At 34.2% G+C, this 7,886-nt stretch overlaps 1 long non-coding RNA gene across 1 annotated transcript; it reads left to right on the top strand.

Annotated features, from left to right (window-relative positions):
• Positions 1-1,931: 1,931 nt before the first annotated feature.
• LOC144433407 (uncharacterized) lies at positions 1,932-5,022 on the top strand. Its single transcript, XR_013480762.1, has 3 exons — positions 1,932-2,165; positions 3,732-3,859; positions 4,417-5,022. It is a non-coding gene; the product is annotated as an uncharacterized LOC144433407 (long non-coding RNA).
• The last annotated feature ends 2,864 nt before the right edge of the window (positions 5,023-7,886 follow it).

Genomic DNA, 7,886 nt, shown 5'->3' with positions numbered 1-7,886 from the left:
GCATGCTTTCTACGAAACTGGATTGTGTTACACGACTACACTGCAGTTTATCATATACTCTGTACAGAGACCAATATATAATGACCTATGATCACTCCATTTGTCCATCCATCACTATTCATACTGTTACAAAGCTAAAGTTTCATGAACAATTATACAAATAGTAGCAGAATTGTCGGCCCTTCAATGTAAACTCCCAAGCAATTCATATTGTCGGACCATTTTAAGCGCCGACGAACATTAAAACACAAATTTTGATAAAGAAATGATCTATGTGAAATGTATTGATCGAAACCAAAAAGGCTATAACATATTTATTGTCATACTCCTTTCTTTTGCCGTGTTCTTTTCTTTGCTGTCCACAATTATATCCATGTGTCACGGTTTTACCGCTATATCAATGTTGTCCTACATTTGCCAACTTGTAAATTCTTTCACACATCACCACATATAGCTGAATGACCTAAATATCACCAAACCTATCTGGTAGCAGGGAAGAGAACATGTGTTTTTCTAGACAGTAACCCTTCCTTTCCAAAGGTCAGAAATTCGATTCTGTGTAGTTAATGACATGGTTCCCCATCCATCATTTCTACTATTAAGCTAACAGTATCATACTTGTAGATTATTTGTTTACTGATTAATTCACTACAAATAAATTGCCCCAATAATCTTTTTATGTAGGCTTGTGTGGTTTCTAATTTTCTTGCGATCAATTGAAGTCGACACTCTACATACCTCGACGTTTAATTTGTAAATGGTTATGCTATTCTACATCATTATGATAGTCCCGTCAGTATCTGAATATGCTAGTTTTATGCCAGCACCACATTCAGTCATTTAATCTATTTACGTGTATATTTAGAGGATATCTGTCGAGAAGTTAAAACCAAAGAGCCAAAAACTACAAACAACTACGATGACAATGAGTGAAATTTAAGTTCAAAGTCAATATTGTGTTGCGACCTCACCCCCGGGGGGCAACTCCATCACAAGCATTAAAACCCAAACTGTTGTGATACCACTTTTATGCAAAAAAGGATACCCTTTCTGATACCATTTTAATTAGTCTAAGTACAATCGAACTGTCGTTGTTCGCTGTGACCGTCTCAGTCCACTAGCACTCACTCTGTTGTCTTGTGTTGATGGTGGGACTACATGTACAAATCTGATAACCCCATCATCATCATCATCTATATGTTGATTATGATCATTATGGTCCGGTTCTTGGATTTTTGCTTGGATGTTTTGCTGGAGACACACTTGAGTGTCTGGTTATGGTTGCACTTGCAGGAATATTGCATGCTAGCGGCACGTGACTAAAACCAGGGGTTTTCAGGGGAAGGTGGCCCTAGATCTGAAGTGGCATGAGCGACGAGAGAAGTTTTTCAAGGAAGAAAAACAGGCTGAAACACATAGTCTAATTTACAGACCCTTTCTGATACCAACACTTCATGAAAAGTATACCCTTTCTGATACCAATCAGCATAAAAAACGACCCCTTTCGCGCGGACCCTCCCCGTATAGCCGTCTATGGGAGTTGCCCGCCCCATAGACCCTACACCGTAGGGTCTATGCCCGCCCCGAGACCTCACATTTACTCATCTTGGCATTACATCAGTGTATCATTGATATTATAACTCACTCTTAGTGTAAAGCTAGCAAATTCAGTATGGATTAGTTAATCATACTTCTCTTGATGTATTGTTCACGACCTTTGATCATTTCAATGTTAAGCAAATCGGCATTAGCTTGTTGATATCAAGTCAACCACAGTTTAGTTATAAAATTTTCAAAGTTCAGCGACGTTGATGGCTAAAATGGGTCAACGACTTTTGGCGCAATTTTTGTGCTCTAAATTCCTTGAAATTGAGAAGGGCCGCCCAGCCGTCTAAACATGTTTGTTCCAATTACAGTTTGCGTGGTCGTTCATGCCAGTATGGGGTAATCATACAATAATGCAGCTTAAGTTAAGGTGTCTTTTTATGTGTAGTCGCGCCAATTTCAACGTATTATCGGAACGATAGAACGCTCATGATCTTCGAGAGAATCACAGAGGTATTCCATCCTAGTAACTGGTTTGGTAGATATAGCTAAGATGGCACTGTCAATGCTGTCGTGTGCCGAATGCCGTATGAAGACATAGAGGAACGACAGACACGTAGGTAAGTTGACAAAATTCTTTTAGTGAATTGACAAAATATTTTGTACCATTGTCATTATATGTATTCCATAACAGCAGACTGACTGAAAATGCTTGAAATGGTTAATTACACAGAAGTGAAGTTCATACATTGTGTCTCCGTTTTCACGACACTTTTTACGCACATTTCCATGATTGGATTTTATCTAAATCATGTAACATTGACTGAGAAAAATGAAGAACGTATACAATAGAAGTGAGTGACGTGTAACAAAAGTACAGCATACTTTGCTCTTTCGTGACCTTACTCCTGATAGTGCATATGCATGTCTTCTGAATATTCATTAACTGATGTATTAAAGCAAAAACTTGGGAAAAGGCGGGAATACAACATATGTGTATCTGATGTTGTAATCAATCCCGTTAGTAAACTGGCACACTTTATTAATCTAGTGATCTCGTATAACATAGACATGTATGGAATTTGGTGAACATACGCTTTCACTATATTTTAGTTCAATCATCAACCAAGTAGTTAATTACTTGCTTACTTACTTACTTACTTACTTACTTACATACTTACTTATTTGATTAATTAATTAATTAATTAATTAATTAATTAATTAATTAATTAATTAATTAATTAACCAATTAATTAACCAATTAATCAATCAATTGTAAAGTCTTTTAAGATGGATGTGTATATATCTGTACGAGTAGGTTGATAGAACTACTAGATGTAGACACAGGAGACAGTGTTTGCTATTTGGAGGTTGTTAAAAGGATCAGTTACACTGTGATGAGGAGGTGGTATATGTGGATGTTTAAGTCATTAGGACCACTTGGCAGTTGAATGTGTATTTTGTGGATACTGCATTGATCAGTCAGTCAATTAATCAATCAATCAATTAGATCAATCAATAGACCAATCTGTGGATCGATTAATTTAATAAACTTAACGAATATTTAAAAAAGTTATCTTAGTTATCTTATAACTTGAAGTCTCAAATTACGAATGTATGAAGGCTTTGGTTTCAATTAATTAATTAATCAATCAATTAATTAATTAATTAATTAATTAAATAAATAATTTGTTTATTTATTTATACATATATTTTTATAATTCTATTATTTATTTGAGATGTCGTACAATATTTACGAACACTATAAAAACAAAGAACAAATTCACAAACTATTTATTTTAGTACATTTTCTCTAAAATTACTAAGACCGGTAAATATGCTGGTATTTTGCAAGATATTGATAAAATTGAATGTCCTAGGTAAAAACGAGTTTTTCCTTTTGTGTGCAATTAAAATGGGTCACTTCAAAAGTGTAGTGTTAACGGTGCTTCCTAGATCCAGGAGGGAAAATGAAACGGAAACCTGGGAACAATATACATTGGGTTAATTAAAAGAGCCGTTTCCCTCGAGATTGAAGGCTTTAAAATACTGATAAAAGATTACTGTAATCTTACTTTACTTCATGTTTATATATATTGTATAAATGTGTTGATTCTTGAACAGGCAATTAACACATACACGGCTATTACATATAGTAATTAGTGTGTTATATATACTATCTGTAGGCTCCATAATGATGGACGTTGTTGAAAACACTCAGAAGAGAATTTATCGTCAGCAAATTATACAGATTGAACCTGCTGAATAAGAAGATAGAAGATTCGACCCTAAAAAAATATTGAGAGGAGTTTCGGTACGTCACAGTTATTTACCTTTTTACACCTCTCATCATAAAAATTTAAAACAAAGCATCAGTATTCATCGAGTCACAGTTTGTAATCATTCTTTCAAGAAAAAAAGAAACGTTTACAAAAATAGCGCGCGTTTTACATGTATTCATTTACTTTGACTGAAAATGCCATGTGTTGACGTGATACTGACTGTGTTGACCTTCATCAGTACTGGTGCGATACAGTTACATCGGATCGGATGACACTGCATGCACTCAGGACTAAATATAGTCACTCCTATTCAATCGACCATGAACATATACAAATAGTTTACATTGTAAGTACGTTCAGTGTGTTTCACAGACATTAGTATGACTTTTCTATATTACTTTGTTTCGGATAGATACAGTATATTACCAAATTATATGGGTACATTTCTCGCGTAATTGTTGCTGGAAATGTAATTCATAATTACTAAAAATCATCACTTAGATAAGTAAGTAAAAGTTGTATTTGTGTAACTTGTTATTGTTTTCTTAATACTAAAGATAATTAAACTATGGCATCTTTTACTTCGCAGAAACTACAGAGACGGTTGACAGTTAATCGGCCAAGAAGAAAATAATATTTTATAAGACAGTGCTATATATGAGTTCTGATGACGACGAATCGGAATGGGAAATTTGGAAGTAACACAAGATGAACTAGATGACATTGTGTAGCAAACGAACAATCAATGAATTGCATGTTAAGGGAGAGTTCATTTTTACGGCTGGGGATGTGCCGGGAATTGTTTGTGTTGTACTGAAACAGACTTTTCCCCTTGTGAGCCCTTCATCCGAAAGAAGCCCCACCCCTAAATGAAAACAATTACTATTTAAAAAAAAAAAAAAAAAAAAAAACGTTAAAAGCAATCTCCAAGTGTATGTCATGGGGTGTTTATAATTACCGAAGGCGATGGTGTTGAATAGCCAAAGAATACTGGAATATGGTCTTCAACACCTCAATTAGTAATTCAAAAATTATTCTACAGCACAATGTTATTGTCCCAATTTTAACGATATTGTATACATTGTAGATTTGCTGACATAATGATGTACATGACAAATTCTAGCCAAACGTTTTTACTTGAGTTTATTGGGCACTATCCAGTTTTCAATTTATTACACATGCGCGTACGTGTGTGTGTGTGTGTGTGTGTGTGTGTGTGTGTGTGTGTGTGTGTGTGTGTGTGTGTGTGTGTGTGTAAAGATAAACTATTAATGGAAGGTTATAACCTGCCACATAATTGTACATAAGTAAATGCACCTTACATAATTGCGGCAAAGCTGAAACATTTTTTTTCTTCAAATTTACAAGGTTAATAACTGCTCCTGGGGCTTAGTTTGATTCGGAGAGGCAAAACTCGGAATAAGTCAAACCGTCCCACCGATCTGCTTTGTAAAAGTGATGACTTAGCCCCCCCCCCCTCCCCTCCCCCTCCGGCCGTAAAACTGAATTTGCCCTAAAATGCTTTGAGCAAATTTAGGTAAAGTTTGAGCGAAGGGAGGGTGTTTTAAAGTGGCACAAACTGAGTTTGTAAGCATATTACTCAAGTGAAAATACTTTAACAAACCACATTCCAGTGCATTGTTAATATTAATGCATGTCGTTTCCCATGACATTACGATTACATAGTACTGATTTCCTGAACATGTTTTTATATCATTACGTATTATAAATGAAATCATCGGATATTTTTTTTAATTATATCATGACAACCATGTTTGAGTTCAGTCAATCACAAGTGGTGGTGGTGGTTAAGTGTGCTTCAGTAAGTACAATACTGCAAAAATTACACCGAAGTACTTATAAACTCAGCTTGTGCCCTTCAAGTCTAAGGCGAAAACTATTAGTGTTTCCAATATTTTGTCTTCACTCTCTTCAGGTTATATTGTTAAATTTATTGTACTGAATTACGTGTAAATGTTTCACTAATTTTCCATAATGTGCATATAGAGATATGGCAATAATATAAATATCTGACCAAACTGCCAGTGTGTATGTAGTTCTACAAGAGTTTACATATATCATATGTTGTGCTAGACAACCACGGTGCATTTCACCAAGTTTGCACATTGAGCCAATTTACTAGCTGTAATTCTGGGCATGTCAGTGCCTTTAACTTTGATATTGTTAGTATTGGTATTTTATGTCAGTAACTAAAGAGAAGGAAGGGCTTGTTAATTATTTGTCGATTTTCGAAGAACTTTTGTATTGTTTTTCTGAAGAAAAAAACTTAAACTAGAAATGAAAGCAATCGCTTATTATCGGAGACGATATATTACGGCCGCTAAGAGTTCACTATAGTTAAATGAACTCAATTCTTCAGTATGAAGTTGATCGAGGTCAGTGTCAATGCAACCGAAACATTAATACTATCAAATTATGATAGTTTCAAAATAGCATAGTTCACTCTCATTATCATTTATCATATTATTCTGATTCTTTTGTTTTACCGGCTATTGCTTATGTCTCCTTTGATCATCAAAAGAGGGCGTACAACTATTTGTGAGGAATTAATAACTTGACGAAAAGGAAGTGATTTAAGAGATTGTCGTAGAGGTCGCTGCATTGATGAGCAACTATTTCTTGAATGGGAATTTATGAGTATACACTTGATGTCACAATACAGCATTCGTGTGAATAGACTAGCAAACACAATAGATCAGTTATTCAGAGAAAGGTAGGACCTAGCCGACCCATTCCAATATTCCAATATATATATATATATATATATATATATATATATATATATATATATATATATATATATATATATATATATATATATATATATATATATCTACCTACATATAAATAGCAAGAGACAACTAGATATAGATAATTGTTTCACATATTTCTTTTCTTCTCTGTTTTGTAATGGTTTAGATAATCACCTCCTTTAATAAATTATTCTTATTATTAATTAATAACGTGTTTGTGTAATCATTTATGCAAATGTATGCATCGGGTATGAAAGATATTCGTGAGTATTCATATGGGTATGCCTATAGTATTCTCATCAGTTTACGTTAATAATACGTTTACATATCCCTGAATATGCCCTGATTATGGTTAAAATACGCCCATATTCCTATCATAAGGCATGTATTCACATCCTATTCATAGGCGTATGCTAAGATATTCATGGTGAGAATATGCTGTGAATATTATGTGTAAAAGTGGTTCATCTTCTCATCGTTTTTCATGCTATTCTTATGAACATACGTCGACTCCAAATTCTTAGAATATGTGTGCATATGTCTGAATAGTAGGATATGCCACTAGATATTTACTACAAATACAAACGTTTTCTTATGCGAATATGTATCATTTGGTGTAGTGTGGTATACTTTAACATAGTGTTTAAGTTATTGAAATACTTATCCAACACTGCACTGCTTGTATCACGGTGCTCCACCCATCATCCTTTTACGCCAATTTGCTGCAGCTCTAATACATATTACCAACCTTACAAATGTCTACAATGAACAATGATACTTGGCCATGCAGATTTGATTCTATGAGATACTATTAAACCCCCTGCAATTGCAAGCATTGTTGAACTATTACTCAATCCACAGATGAATATTAGTAATACTGTTTTTTTTTATCAAGTAGTTGGTAAGCAAAATGCATCGAAACTCGGGGGGTTGGACTAACACCTTGATGAAAGAATTCAAAAGTCATCATGTTTTGCATATTTTTGTTTGAATATACTGCAAATATAATTAAACTAAGAGAATGTACGAGCACTTCTCAACACTCGCGGCTATAACAGTTAACGGTCTTGTCCAGGAGTCAAGACAAATCGAGACAACAAGAATTCATTAATTCTATGACAATCACTGCTGTATAATTACTTACTTTATTAGCACAACGATTGGTTGTGTCTAGTCTAGAGTTGTATACATTTAGCATGTATACAAATTTTGTAACATGTTGTTATGACCTCAATGAATAAAATATACTTTTTGTTTGATAAAAAATGAATCCACCAAACGCCAA

The sequence above is a fragment of the Glandiceps talaboti genome, chromosome 3, assembly GCF_964340395.1.
Source record: "Glandiceps talaboti chromosome 3, keGlaTala1.1, whole genome shotgun sequence".
Lineage (NCBI taxonomy): Eukaryota > Metazoa > Hemichordata > Enteropneusta > Spengelidae > Glandiceps > Glandiceps talaboti.
This window is presented reverse-complemented; position numbering and strand designations above follow the sequence as displayed.